At 41.0% G+C, this 14,047-nt stretch overlaps 2 long non-coding RNA genes across 2 annotated transcripts in view; one reads left to right on the plus strand and one right to left on the minus strand.

The window, feature by feature from the left end:
- The first annotated feature begins 1,558 nt into the window (after positions 1 to 1,558).
- On the plus strand, positions 1,559 to 3,602 carry LOC130599132 (uncharacterized). The gene is made up of 2 exons (XR_008972165.1): positions 1,559 to 2,026; positions 2,127 to 3,602. It is a non-coding gene; the product is annotated as an uncharacterized LOC130599132 (long non-coding RNA).
- A 10,205-nt stretch (positions 3,603 to 13,807) lies between these two features.
- Positions 13,808 to 14,047, minus strand: part of LOC130599130 (uncharacterized) — a 61,342-nt gene continuing 61,102 nt past the window's right edge. Inside the window, exon 4 of the long non-coding RNA XR_008972163.1 lies at positions 13,808 to 13,922. This is a non-coding gene — a long non-coding RNA (uncharacterized LOC130599130). The remainder of the gene's footprint in view (positions 13,923 to 14,047) is intronic.

The following is a 14,047-nucleotide window of genomic DNA, read 5'->3' on the forward strand; positions in this document are numbered from 1 at the left end:
GGAAGGGACCTTAAGCTCATCCAGTTTCAACCCCTTGCTGCGGGCAGGGACACCTTCCACTAGACCAGCTTGCTCCAAGCCTTGTCCAACCTGGCCTTGAATATTCAGGCTCAGCTTCTTTGGTAGGATACACTCACCAAAGACTTGTGATCTGCCCTCCACCATATGTTCATTTCTGTTAATGTGAAGTCAGAACAGTGTACTTCTGGGAGGAGGATGCTCATTTCAATATCCAGCTGAAGAACTGGACCTTCTGTGCGATCCCTGAACCCTCACATTGCAACCCCTGAAGAAGTGGATCCTGTTGAGAGACCTGCCTGCTGTGGAGACCCAGGAAGCCTCCTCCTAGGAGCTGACACCAGCATTGCTCGAGTCTGGAAGCTGCTTGGGCGCAATGCGAGCCAAGCCCACGCTAGGAGATACGAGGGGCTGTCTTTCTGGTGGCAACAGTATCTCTCTGCTCATATGTAAGTAAAGGAAATGGCAGCCTTTAAATAACGAATTTTCACTGATGCCTTTTGCTATTTTTACAACGCATTTTAAAATAAATGAGAGATTAACACAGAGAAAAGTACTTCAGGTGCATGCTCAGTAACTATTTTTTCATAATGTTTTAATGGATTCAGGGTTGAGCTCCACTAAAATCTGGATTTATTAGAAACGCTCCATGCATTTCAATGGAGTTTTTCTCATGAATCTGGATATTTTACATTATTTCAATAGAGCTGACCCTCTGATTCATTAGAAATGCTCCCATATAACCCATGGAGCATTTCTAATGATTCCGGTTTTACAGCAAATCCAAGGGTCAGCTGCACTGAAAACAATAGTGCTAACCCCTCGGTTTATTAGAAAAATGCTTTCTGTCTCAGTGGAGCATTTCTAATAAATCACATAAATAGGGATCTCCCACAAAAACGCTCCACCGGTGAAACAGGCAAATGGATTTGTTGTTATTGAGATCTTTGAAGAACAAAGATTGTTTAACAGACTTCTTTTGCTCCTCTTTCTTGTGTCATCCCTCTTACCTAGAGTTTATGTCTTCACCATTAAAAACTTAGTAACTATACCTCATCATGATGGAGGAGCTGTAGTTGCCAGATTGGAGTTCAGGGGTTTGGTGCTGTTGGCTGCAGTGGTTCCTTTCACACCCTGCTCACTCAGCTTCTGCTACAGAAATGGGGGGGGGGGGGGGGGAGAAAGGGTAAGTGTTAAAACAGCTCAGCAGTGGGTATCACCATTGATCCACTACATCATGCACATGATGTAGTGCACATGAAATTTATCTGCAGCAGATGACACTGAGATGTTTTGAGATGTTTATGCTAGCTTTTTAGTCAAAGTTCTTTGAATTTCACCCGCAAATAATGTCATGAAATGCATGGGGCATCATGCCAGGGCACAAGGATGATAAAACTAACTCACACATACCATCCCGATAGGCCTCTCTCCACTCACCACACTGTTATGTCATGAAGAAGTTACAACTTCTGGGCTGAACCTGTGGAGACCCGTCAACATCTTTGGATGCTCCTCCACTGGAACAGTTCTCCTCATGTCTGTGCCTGTGGATAACTGAGTGTCTGTACATACATGGATGCACAGGCTCTTTGGAGGCTGTCGGGAGTGTGGCTGTGTTGGAAGAGCTTCAGCAGGAGGAGGTTCTGCATGGGGGTGCTGGCGGGAGCAGCAATCACAGGCGTGCACTGATGAACTCATGTGTTGATCCAGTCCAGGAGGGATAAATGCCTGTGCTGTGAAATGCAAAAAAAGCCTTGGTAATCTGAGACAAAGCTTTCTGTTTAACAGAAAAGGCCAATGAGATAATTTCAATGACTCAAGATTTAGTTAGAATGTTCCATATTTATTGAGAATATTCTGTACTGTCCAGACATTTCCCTGCAGTTCGAATACCCTACATAAAGCACAGTTACTGCTTTTGGATTCCCTGTTCTCTCTGTGTGAATTGCTAATCCTCGGCTAAAAGCCAGTTAGTCTCAGTTTGACCAGTGTTCCTCAGTCTCAGGTTGGCCAGTGCTCCTTAGTCCCAGTTTGACCAGTGTTCCTTAGTCCCAGTGTGACCAGTGTTCCTTAGTTCCAGTTTGACCAGTGTTCCTTAGTCTCAGTTTGACCCGTATTCCACCCCTCTTCCCTCCACTTCCCAGCAACTCCAAGAAATCTGCTGACTGGTTACTCTGAAAACCTGAAAATAAGCCATGCTGAAGTGGTGACAAATTCCCTAAACCAGAAACTCCACGTTAAAATGATTGGTATGTCTGAGTGGGTCTCTTTTTTCCTTTGTTTTTTATCAAGTTAGATGGTTTTACCCAGCAGGGAAAACTGAGAAATCCAGAATGGAGTCATATTAAAACAAAAAGAATGTTAGCTACAGGATGCTGGATGTCTGCCCACCTGCCTGGTGCTCAATACAGCGTTGTTTCTTTGCCTGAGTATGGGAAGACGCTGAACCTGTCTGCTTAAGTTACTGAGAATCCTTCATGAGGGTTGGATGTGTGTGACCACCAGTGATTACTGTGTTGTGAGGTTTCTCCCATGCACAGGTTCATGCTGCCAGCTCGGTTGTCCTCTAAATGATAAGCAAGTTCTTTAGCAAAAATTGGAGGTCAGGGTGGGAGCCTGCTTGGTCAGGGGGATTACAGCAAAACAGCAATGGGATTTCAAGGCTTTTCCTACCCGGAGGGACTGGCAATATCACCACCAGGCAACCTCCCCCCTACCCACTCAAATGAGATACAGCAGTTTATCATGTCAAGCCTTGCTGCTGAGCGCTGTGTCTAGGGCCTCTGGCTGTCAGAGGCAGGATTTCATCTTGGGGTCCCTAAGGCCATATAGAAAGCCTAAAATGTTCATTTATGTTTCTTATTGTCTGGCCAAATCTGTGTGTGCTTAAAAAATATCCAGAAGTTTAAAGGCTAATCCCTGATTATTGTGGTTTAGGAATTTAATTGGCATTATAAAAAGTTAAATACATTTATAGTTATAAGCAGCAATGTCTTTGTCAGCTCTTAGTTACTCGATATAAACTGTTTATATACAAAATGTTTCCTTCTGTGATGTTACTTTCGGAGCTCAATCTCTCATTACTGTTTTGCAAAGCAGCTGCATTAAAGATAAATATCACTATAAGGGTCTAATTCATAGAGGTATCTGTAAAGATGGATGTGCAGTGCACGAGTACTTACACATAGGGGAATTTGCACCTTGGTTTATCAGGATTTGTGATATGTTTGTGATCACAGATGCTGCGGACAGTATTCCTGTAATCATCACCGTGTTTCTAACATATAGATTTATGTGCTTTATGTATATCTGCAGTGTATCTCTGTAGCCATAACTTAATCTGCTGTTCAGAATTTATTTCAGCTTTCCACATGAGCTCTTTTAAACCACGTTAATTGTTGCAGAACCCAAATCGTTGATGATAACTCTTTTAGGAATTGTCATGTTGTCTATAAATATTTAGCGACTGGATTGTATTTGCCAGTGTATTCCTGTATTACAGATGAAAAGGTAGCATCTGCTGAAATTAAAAGTGGCCACATTTTCGCTGTAGCTTAATTAAATGCCAAAATTTATCTACATTAACAACAAAGTGCTGAAATTTATTGATCAATTCACATGATATAAGTTGACAAATGGCCCGAGCAATTTCCATAATTTTCTACACGTGTTAAAATTTGTAATGCAAAAAAAAAAAGAATACTATATTAACATGAAATGTGAAATGAAAGGGGGGTTCTGTAATGGGAGCGGGTGCCCCGGGGCAGTAAGCTGTGTTTTCCGTGCCCTGTCCAGGCGGAGGCTGTTTGAGCTGTGTACAGATGGGCCTTTGACAGTCCTACAGCTGTTCTCCTAATTGTCCATTAAGTGTTCTATTGATTCTCTGATTCAAAGTACATGTCTTTCAGCTCAAGCTATCGTGTGAAGTGGCAGACACATTCCTCCTAGAATGACAGAGCTGCTTGAAACCTAAAAATGTGGGCTGCCAGTTTCAATTGAGGATCCCGCTTTCAAAGGGGAAGGCTTGGTTAAAGGAGCTTTGTAATAGCTGGTTAGATTTTAGTTTCTAAACTTTTAGCATCAATCAATTAAAGCAGCAGCAGCACGAGAAGTTTTAATTCCTTGGTAAGCATTACGGATCCCGCCTGCCTGATAAAGCCCTGCCCGAGGATCCCGGGTGGTGATAGTGAGGATTAGATCTTGTTTAGCTGTATGCAGACTTTTATCCTCAGACCCCTTTGACGTGTGTAATGATATTCTCATTTGACTTGCAAGTTCACTTGCAGCATCTTTTTAAAGGAAGATCATCTGCAATTCTGGATTATGCCAGTCAGAAGCCTGTTTAAAATCATCTTCCTTTAATCTGAAGGGTGAAAGATAAGATGCGTATCTGTTGCAAGGACCATAAATCTTCAAAGAAACAAATAGCCACAGATAAAACTGTAAAAGTTATTTAGTTCGCTTCTGAAAGAGGTTTATTAATCTGAAATTTCCAGTCCATTGTGTCATGATTTGGTTATCGCACTGTATCTCATTTCTTGCAATTGTATAAGCCTTGTGTATCAAGCAAAGAGGTGAGAGCCTCATAGCTTAAACTCGATCAGTTGTATTCAGATATATCACTAGAGCTAGGGGGAAAAGAATTGAAATATAAAAAATAGCCAGCTGAGCAGAGATTTGGACTGCGCATGGATTTCTGTTCAGGTTTCCTCTTATTTTAGTGAGATGTGTGTGAAGTGATTTTATTATTAAATTGAAAGTGGATTTTAGATCCCTGTTTGTCTTTTTAAAGCATAATTCCTGGTAGGAAGAGCACAAACAAACTGATTATAGACTTACTACTCGGGCACCATCCGCAGTAGCTGTGCACAAAATGAGCTTTCCCCCATATGCCACCACATCTATCTGCCTTTATACTTTTCTTTTTAAAAATCCCCATCATTTAAATGAGACATGAAACTGTTTCCGATAAAGCTTAAAATAAGGAGAACTATTTCTCTTCAAGAAGATTTTTATCCTTTATAGTTAATGCAAAACCACTCTCCTGTGAACGTTTAAGATCTGCTTATTCTTTAATCATCCCTCCTTCTATCATTGCCCATGTTAGTTTTCACACCACAGCTACCTTTACATGGTTGTATTTCTGATAACCTTTACCTCCGGGTCGCTGTTGGTGGTGATTCAGTATCAGCTTCACCAACCTGGAGGCTAACAGATGACTTGGACCCATCAATCACATTAGTTACAGCCTTTTAATTTAAACAAGAAGCTTGCTGATTTGAACAGAATTAGGTTTCTTTCTTAACCTTAACCTATTTGTCTTGGGGACACTGAATTTACAAGCATCAGCAATGGTTAAGCCTGAGAAGTAAGGGCACTAAACTAGATGGGATTCCAAGAATTCACACAAAATTTGTGCTCATGTATCAAATGCAAACAAAGGAAAAAAGAGGGGAAAAGAGGAAAGAAAAAGGAAAAAAAAGAATGGTATGTAAGGGGAGGCAGCTGACATTTTATAACCACAGTTTCTCTCCTTATTCCATAAAAAAGAATAAGTGTCAAACTAAAGAAGTAGCTTAGGAAGCTGTAGAATACGTTACAAGGCACCTTGTCTCACTTTAGGAATCTTCAGTTTTGGGTTGGAGGCATGGGACCAGAGCCTAAAACCCCCTTCCACCAAAGGGACTGTAAACCACCCATTTGTTTTCACCATTCCAAGAGGAAACTGCAGAGTCTCCTTAATATAATAAACCAGCTATTGATACCTGCAAAGCGTTTTGTAAATCTACTTTGATTCCAGCACTTCCAATTACGCCGTTAGCCAGGTTTTTAAAGAGATTTTTAGAAGCTTTCGAGTGTAGACTTTTGTCTTGTTGAATGAACTTCAGCTACACTAAATTTTAAGTAAATTTGTGATGACTGAGCAATATACATTGGCTGAGCTGGAATCCAATAACCCACAGGACAAATTAATTTTCAACAAAAAGGGCAGAAACCTCAAGTGCCATGAGTCTATGGAATCTCAGTCTATCTCTCTGGAGCCATTTTTGCAAATCACTACAGCTATTCATAATCTAAATCAGTCTCCTTTAGCAGCAGAAAGATCTTTTTTCATGACAAAACAGAAGATGACATTCATTAGTGCCTAACTTGCATAAGCTACCTTAAATTTATTGGTGCTCTCATACTTATCTGGGTAAGAATTCCTTTGTCTACAGCTACAGGAAAATTCCGGACGTACTACTTAAAAATATAAATTGTCACTTTTATCAGAACTTTTGGCAGTTTACTTTATTTTAGAAGTAAAACTGGTGGTTAAGGTTTTAAGACTTCCAATGGGCGTTGTTTCAATCATGGTTAATATGCACCCAGGATGGCAATACAGATATAAGTGAGCAGTTGTACAAAAATCCAGAGAACCTGTGCTGCCTACAGCACTGGGTGCTAACTCTTCCCTGTGTTTAAGTACAACTTATGGCATTACAGGATAATCCTATGATCTATGTGTGGATTCAGGGTGGAAAGCCAAATCCTTGGCTGCTGCTGCTGGTGGATGCCTACAGAATTGTCTGGACAGTGTCTCCCTCTTCTCTGAGGGACCGTGTCTTAGCTGGAAGGTCTACCAGGTCATACCAACCCACTTGCAAATATAACCTCCTACAGAAACTGCAGTGTCTCCTTGTTGTAAAAATGCACTTTCAAGTCAGTATATAGGAAATAAAATATAAATGGATTTGCTCTAATGTGATGCAAGTGAACACTGGTCTTCAGCCACCTGTTTTATAAACTCTATTTCTTGTCTTGGGTACAGGCTGTTAATTCTTAAATGCCTTTAGCTTGATGTCTCCTACTTGGGATACAACTGCACAAAGTATTGTCACCTAAAGATTGACATACATGTCATTTGTACAAGCGCTTTTTATTTCTTCATGGAGAAAGAAATGGAATAAGCATCTGTGGCGGCATTTGTTAAAGCCTGGGTAAAGCTAAATGATCACAGAGTTGCTCTAGCCCCAGAACATACAAACATGCTTGCAATTACAGGTTCTTCACATCCCTGAAAGTGTCCAGGGATATCTGAACTACAAACAAGAGACAGAAAATAATGAGAATGTTAGTGGCTATGCCTGCTCTTTCTCTCTGAGTGGAATGACTCTTCATGGTAGGTCCCACACTGACAAGAAAGGATGGGAAATCTACCTGAATGGAAGCAGCAGGTATTGAGGCTTTAGAAGACATGATCTCAGTCACAACTGCTGTTATGGAGCTCTAAGAAGTAAGTTTAAAATGGCCAAAGTTCTGTTGTGCTGTTCAAAAGGTTTTCTGGATCCTGTTTCTAGTTTTCCATTTCCGTTGGTGAAAAGAACCCTGAAAAGTAACTTCTGAACTACTTCCAGTCAAGGAAGTTCTTCTTTAAGCAGAAAATTCATAGAAATATTGTAGATTCATAATTTTGGATCTACTGCAGACTGTTATAATAGGTAAATGAGGCTAATACTGATGCAAAGGGTTAACTGATGTACAGGTTGGGTTAGGGTTAAGCTGCTTGCTTAACGATGTTACTGCTTACTCCTGCTTGCTCAACAAATGCGTGCTCAACACTTATCATGCTTGCTGGAGCAGGGTGGGAGGACCAAGGCTACTGATAAGAGGAAGGAACAGGAACTCCTGTTCTCTGGACCCCTAAACCGGCTGAAATCAGCTTTGTGGTTTGGACAGGGAACATGCACAACGACTAGAGATGAAAAGTTCAGGGAAGACTCGTTTACATCATCTTGAGACTGTCGCCCACGACCACCAGGAGACACTATGCAAACAAAGACCTTTTACCTCATTATAATATGAAGCAGAGATAGGTCATGAATATGTATAGGTCTGTTGTGTAACCTCATGAATATGTAATAGCTTGGAGGATAAATATGAAGGAGAACAATGCTGAGGTGCGCATGCTTTTGGAGAAGCGATCCCCCATGCGCCTCAGCGCTGAATAAATCATACCTACTTTACAACTTTAATGAGTTGGGGAGTCTACCCACATATCAATACTTAGCTACAGAAAACTTATTAAAATTAACATTATCTTCACGTGTCTATATGTCTAGGGAATCAGGCTAAAAGAAAAAACAAAATTACTTATCAAGGATTCCTATCAGAAGCATAATATCTGATGTGTTCATTCATCAAGCACAGGTCCTGTGTCAGATGGAGTGAGAATGTTCAGATTTAGGGCTGGAAAATGTAACAGATTTTGTGGTGTAGATGGGAAAATTCTCATGACTTGTTTTGCACAGTTTTTCCCCCCGAATTTGATTAAAAGTTGAGGTGAGCTCTTATTTTGGGCCATCTTTCTTTGGAGAAACGGCAGCAGTGTAATTCTTGTTTTATGGCCTGTGCGCTGCTGCGGGCTCTGCCTCAGTGGATGACCTTGGCTAGTCATTTCCTTTCTCTAAAGTGGCAATTGGGCTATTTACTCCCTTCCCATAGGTGCTAGGAAGCTTAATTAATATCTGCTTTGAGATCCTCAAGAGGTGCTAAAGTGTTACTGTATACTAAAAACAATCTTTGTAGCTCTAAACATAGGTGAGAAAAGGGACTATAATGTAGCTGTCAGTTTGGAAGGTGCTGTAGCAAGTGTACAGGGTGAGTGTATAATGTGCTGCCTCTGTTCCTGAAAGCACAAACCTTTCTGCAATGACCCTTCTGTGTGACTTCCATCTCTTTAAAACAGTTTTCCCATCCAAGCTCCAAACTCTACCAAACGACTCTCCTCCAGCCTATTTTCTTCAGGAAACAGGGGAGCACACTGGCAATGGATGACAAACATCACTTTATGGGAAAGAACACAACTTGCCTCATGAGATCTTAGTATGGAAAAGAAATCCTGCTGGAGGAGCTTCCCTGGTGCTCCTATACAGCACCTTCAATGTGTAATCTGTGGCTTTTTATCAAAGCCTATGATTTATGAAATATGGATGGCTATGCACTGATGCCTCATCGCAGCTCGGCTATGCTCTGTGGATCGCTCACCTGAAGAATGTGGATGACACTCATGGTTAGTCAAGAGAAGCTGCCAAGCATCCACTGATATATAATACAGAGATTGCAGCATGCAGAACTTGTAGGAAGAACAAAGTCAGGTTCTCAGCCTCCAGGAATTACCATGTATCTCAAACCCACCTTCAGACAAAGTTATTACACTGGAGTGAGAGCAGATCAAACCCGCCTGTAATGTTTGCTTATTATTGTCAGTTTTCAAACTGCAACCTGTGCTGTCTCGGAGCAATTTGTCCTTTGGTTTGAAGCTGATTGAGGGCAGAACAAAATGGCTCAATTATAAAGTTACCATAGCTGGATATCTTTAAAAGGGATTTAATTTCAGCTCTGCCTCATTCTGAGGAAATCTCTGATGTAATTTGGCAATCTTCTCAGGGTGGTCCTGAGGGGGTAGCATAAAATAAGAAGGCAATTCACTTCCATCAGGCTTCTGGGATTGCAGCTTAAGCTGATGGTATTGAAATGAAGGTGAGATTTGTTTAAAACTCTTCTGGAGTGAAACAGCCATTTACAGCTGCTGCCATATTTCAGCATGGAGTGGCAGTAGGGAGGGGAAACGGAGTTTAGGTGTGGGTGGGATGACAGGATCCATACAAGAATTCAGCATGTTCTCCTAGAGAATGGTGAGGTTCTGGGAAGCTGAAATCAGAGTGATTCGAAATGTCCTCTTCAGAGCATAAGCAATTTATGTGCTTTAAAAAGAAGAAGAGAAAATAAGAGCTCTAAGAATGGAGGTGCAAACTCTGTTGTGCCCACAAAGCCTGTAACTACAGCCCCAGCTAGGTGGTTCAGGATCATTGCCCCCTTTTCTGAGGATAAAAGAAGGGAGCTACCATTGACTACTGGTTCTTTGGGCCTTCAGCAGTGCTGCTTCTAGCAGCCAAGATGCCCAGCGAGATTCCTGGTAGCAAAGCTAACAGAGTACAGCTTACAGAGGTGTGGGTAGGAAGCATGTAATTGTTAGAAAGCAACTACTGCAATGAATGCCTGAGAAGTGGCTTTTAGCCATCACATGTGCTTGCCATATGATTGTTACAGCCTTTAGACAACTGAGGTAGCCCACATTGCCCACCCACTCTCTATTCCAAAAGATTTGGGGAAGTGACTCAAAACATTAGTTAAAATTTAATCAAAGCATTAATAAGAATTAAAATTTAATCGAAGCATTAATAAAAGGAAGTTGGTTCATCTCCAGCATTTAGGTTAACCTACAATAGTGCTCACATATTTCCTAAACATGAAATACTTCAAGTACTGCAGTAGGAAAAGAAGGATTTTGCTTAGGAGGGTGTTTGGTCGATTACGGAAGTGCTGGGGTAACTTGGTCCTGGGTGTTACCAACTCAAAACTACTGAGCTTGGAGACTGAGTGGCTTTTTTGACCACCAAAGTAGTCCCTTTTGGTTAAACATGAGGCTTGGAGGTGCAGAAGCTGGTGCTGGGCTGCCTAGCTCATGTAGTGACACACCGTGGGCTTTTGTGCTGCTGCAGGAGGGGGGATACTTAGAGATTTAGGGGTCGCCCTTTCCAAGGGAAGCAATTCTTTCCCTTTAAATCATCATGGGTTTAGGGGTTACCTTGCTTCCACCACACTCTGAAGTGGTTATTCTGTTGTCTTCTGCACAACGGCAGGATCAGAGTGAAAGGATTGCCTGCAGGTGCTGGGTTGTCTATGGGAGTGTAGCTGGGCTTCTGTCCTCTCTGCACAGTTAGGGTCTTTCCCTACCAAAGCTTCTTCTCTCTTTCTGCTACAGCTGCTTACTTTCTCTCCCAGTTTTCCCGAAGACTTTTCAAAGCCTTTAGAATCAAAGGACTGAGTATTATGAATGAGCTAAACCCAAACGCACAAACGGCCACACAGACCCCAAAATCAAGCCATGAAAGTTCGGTTGTAGTTTCCTCCGTGCTGCATCTCACCAAAAGGAAAACGGTGCCTTAATTCTGGGCCTGGCTGAATACTGCCAGCTTAAAAGACAAAGTCATGATGATAATGATATTCCACTGAGTCATTTTCTTAAGTCACATGGAAAGAGCAGAGCCTGAAGAAAATACCAAAAATGAGGTTTGATGATACCCACACACACACACACAGAGAAAGATTTTGGCAAGTATTTTTGTGTATGACCCAGTCTGTGTTACCACTGCATAGATTTACTGTATTATTTTACACTGCATCTAGAACTTGCTATCAGACCTGAAAGAAGCCTTTGCAGAGAGGTGAGCTTTTGCCACAAGGTAAATAATCCTTTGAACTTGTGACCACGGTTAAGGTGCACATTTCCTTACACTTCACAAGTGGTGAATGAGAGGTCTGATTAAACATGATACAAAAAGAGCCTGCAAGTAGCACTGTTTACTAACATTTCAATTTCTATGCCTCATTTATTAGAGTTAGAATAAAAAGGTTAGAGGGGTGTTTGGGATTGTCTTTAACCTTGATGATATTTCCACTGAAGCAGCATAATGGCTCTTAATTGCTTAAGTGAAGAGAACATGTTGACATGTCCTTCTTTGTGCTTAAAGCTCTGTGCCTAAACCATTATGCTAATTCAAGCATTATATACACCAAAGTATTTATGGGACTGACACAAGTGATGTTGCAGGTAAAGGGCTGTGAAATGGTCTGTAAACAGAGAGAATTGATTCCAGGCCCAAAGCAATGCTGTTAAAGTCACAGACATTGAACAGCCAGCCCTACAATTTCTATCCAGATTGTCAAACTGGGTCAGACAGTGTCGGCAGGGCTGCCATTAGAGATCAGATGGGTGGCTTTAATAATATGTAAACCAAGCACAGAAACGCAAATTAACATGGAAGCAATACGGACTTGACTGTGCCTTTTGCTTTTCCTGTGCACAGCAGTTTTGGTCACAGAATACTCAGTTGTAACATTTGCTAAAACATTTAGGTGTTTAAAAAAGGAAGAATATCAGCAGTATGACTTGTTACTGCCTTTTTCCTAGTGAAGAGAGCAGCACTGAGATTTGAAGAGATCGCAAAGAGCATGTGCATCATGCGAATCTGAGTACAAAAATAGTCTATTTAGGGGGGTTTCATTTGTTTATCCAATATAGGAAGCTGGGGAGGTTATTTGTATTTTCCTCCTTGGGTCTAAGGATGCAGAGTGGTTTTATGTTATGCTGAAATAATTTATTCTCCTGCTTGTTTTATTACTAATAACTCCTAGGTTTTGGCACTGCAGAGAGTGTTGAAAATACACTTTCCTTTAAACCCTGCATCCAATTTATTGTTTGCATTCCACTAATTTTAGGCAGCTAAATGAGACTGATCAGCTCTGCCTTTATATCTGCGTATTTTCATTGTTGGCTGTGGAACACCAGGACTGACACTCTCCTGTTTAGGTTTAAAGTGATGCAGAGTAATGTCTTAGTCTCTGTGTCTTGCTTGTACACGCAGAACAGACATTTCAGTGATTTTGATTCTTTTTTGTATGTCAGGAGAACACCATCATTCATCCCAGACCTCCTGTGTAACATATAAACCTCAGAGGGAAGTTCCTGTATTCACCATAGTCTGTAAAGCCTTGGCACAGGATCGTGCAGTGGTGATTATTTAAATGCCAAAATAATCTACATAAATACAAAATAATAGATTTCACAATAATGCTTTTTATAAAAAGATAAACTTTTACCTTGAACTCACCTGAGTGTCCTTTGAAGCTGATCCTTCAACAGAAATTTGGCATTCAACAGACCTGATTATAGATTAAAGTCTAGACAAATACGGACTAGCACCTATAGCAGAACATCTCCGTACTCCCCAGCAAAGCACACTTTGGTCAGGCATCAGCATCTTCTCACCACTGGATGTTTTTGATTTGATGTCATTTTATAGATTGCTGCATGGCTGAAGGAATTACACTGCAAAAACATCACCTGCCCATGCTGCTCAAAAACATCTGGGGATTGTGCATCCGAGATGAGCATGCCCATGGAGACTGCCAGGGTATTCACTGTATGCTGACATGTCTTGGATCAAACACATAATATCATAAGAAAATATTTGATGAGTGGGAAGAGATGTGGGTTTTAGTTTGGAGGCTGGAATAGAAGAAGGTGCTGGGGCCATTTAACCCCAGGAATTCCCTTCAGTTGTGAAGTGAGTAATTTTGCAGTATTCAGAAAAGTCAAATGAATGGATGACGGATTTGTAATAACTGAAGGGAAGGGTAGTTACATTAAGAGTCTGGAATAGGATGCAGAACCCAAAGTGGTATCAAACATTGCCTTTGTGAATTTGAGCAAGACAATCTAAATCTCACTTTTCAATCTGTAAAACGGGACTGACAGGATTTCCTCTCCTGTTGAGATAGCTGGACAGACAGGAATCATCCTAACTCCTCATTCAGTGGGTCCTCCCTCCTATTACTACCATTCAAATATACATGGCTGTTAGGTACTGCTCCCAAATATATATGTATCACCCGAAACAGCCTGTTTGGAAAATGGGTTTCCAAAATATGACAGAAGATATTTTTGTCTGTGTTTATACTAAATGGCAGCGTGTTCATTCCTTTTAAAACGCTGCTAGGCTATTTGAGATTTATACATTTACTGAGTGGTCACTATCAGCTTGAAAAATGCTATGTATTATCTTCAGAAGCAAATTTTCTTGCCCAGTATGATCAATAGCCCTTAAACGGTACGAATTCTACCAGACTAAAATATGGGGCAACATTTCTTTAAGTTACTTACTTTCTGTTTGTCTCTCACCTTGGGAAATGAAAACAGAGCAGGCTGCCTCGCATTCACTTCTCGACATTCTGAATTTCAAAGGGTTTCAGCTTGTCTTGCCAGTGTAAGATGCCAGGTGGGGAAATGAAGATTCCTATAAACCAAAACAATATAAAAGGAAGAGGATTCTTTAAAAAGAATTAGTTCAGATCAGTTGGGGTTTTTAAGCAGGAACAGAATTGTCTGGTTTTATATTTAGAATTACATGACATGTAACGT

The sequence above is a fragment of the Pezoporus wallicus genome, unplaced genomic scaffold (assembly GCF_028554395.1).
Source record: "Pezoporus wallicus isolate ANWC-B61680 ecotype Strahan unplaced genomic scaffold, APGP_CSIRO_Pwel_v1 contig_8108, whole genome shotgun sequence".
Taxonomy (NCBI): Eukaryota; Metazoa; Chordata; class Aves; order Psittaciformes; family Psittacidae; genus Pezoporus; species Pezoporus wallicus.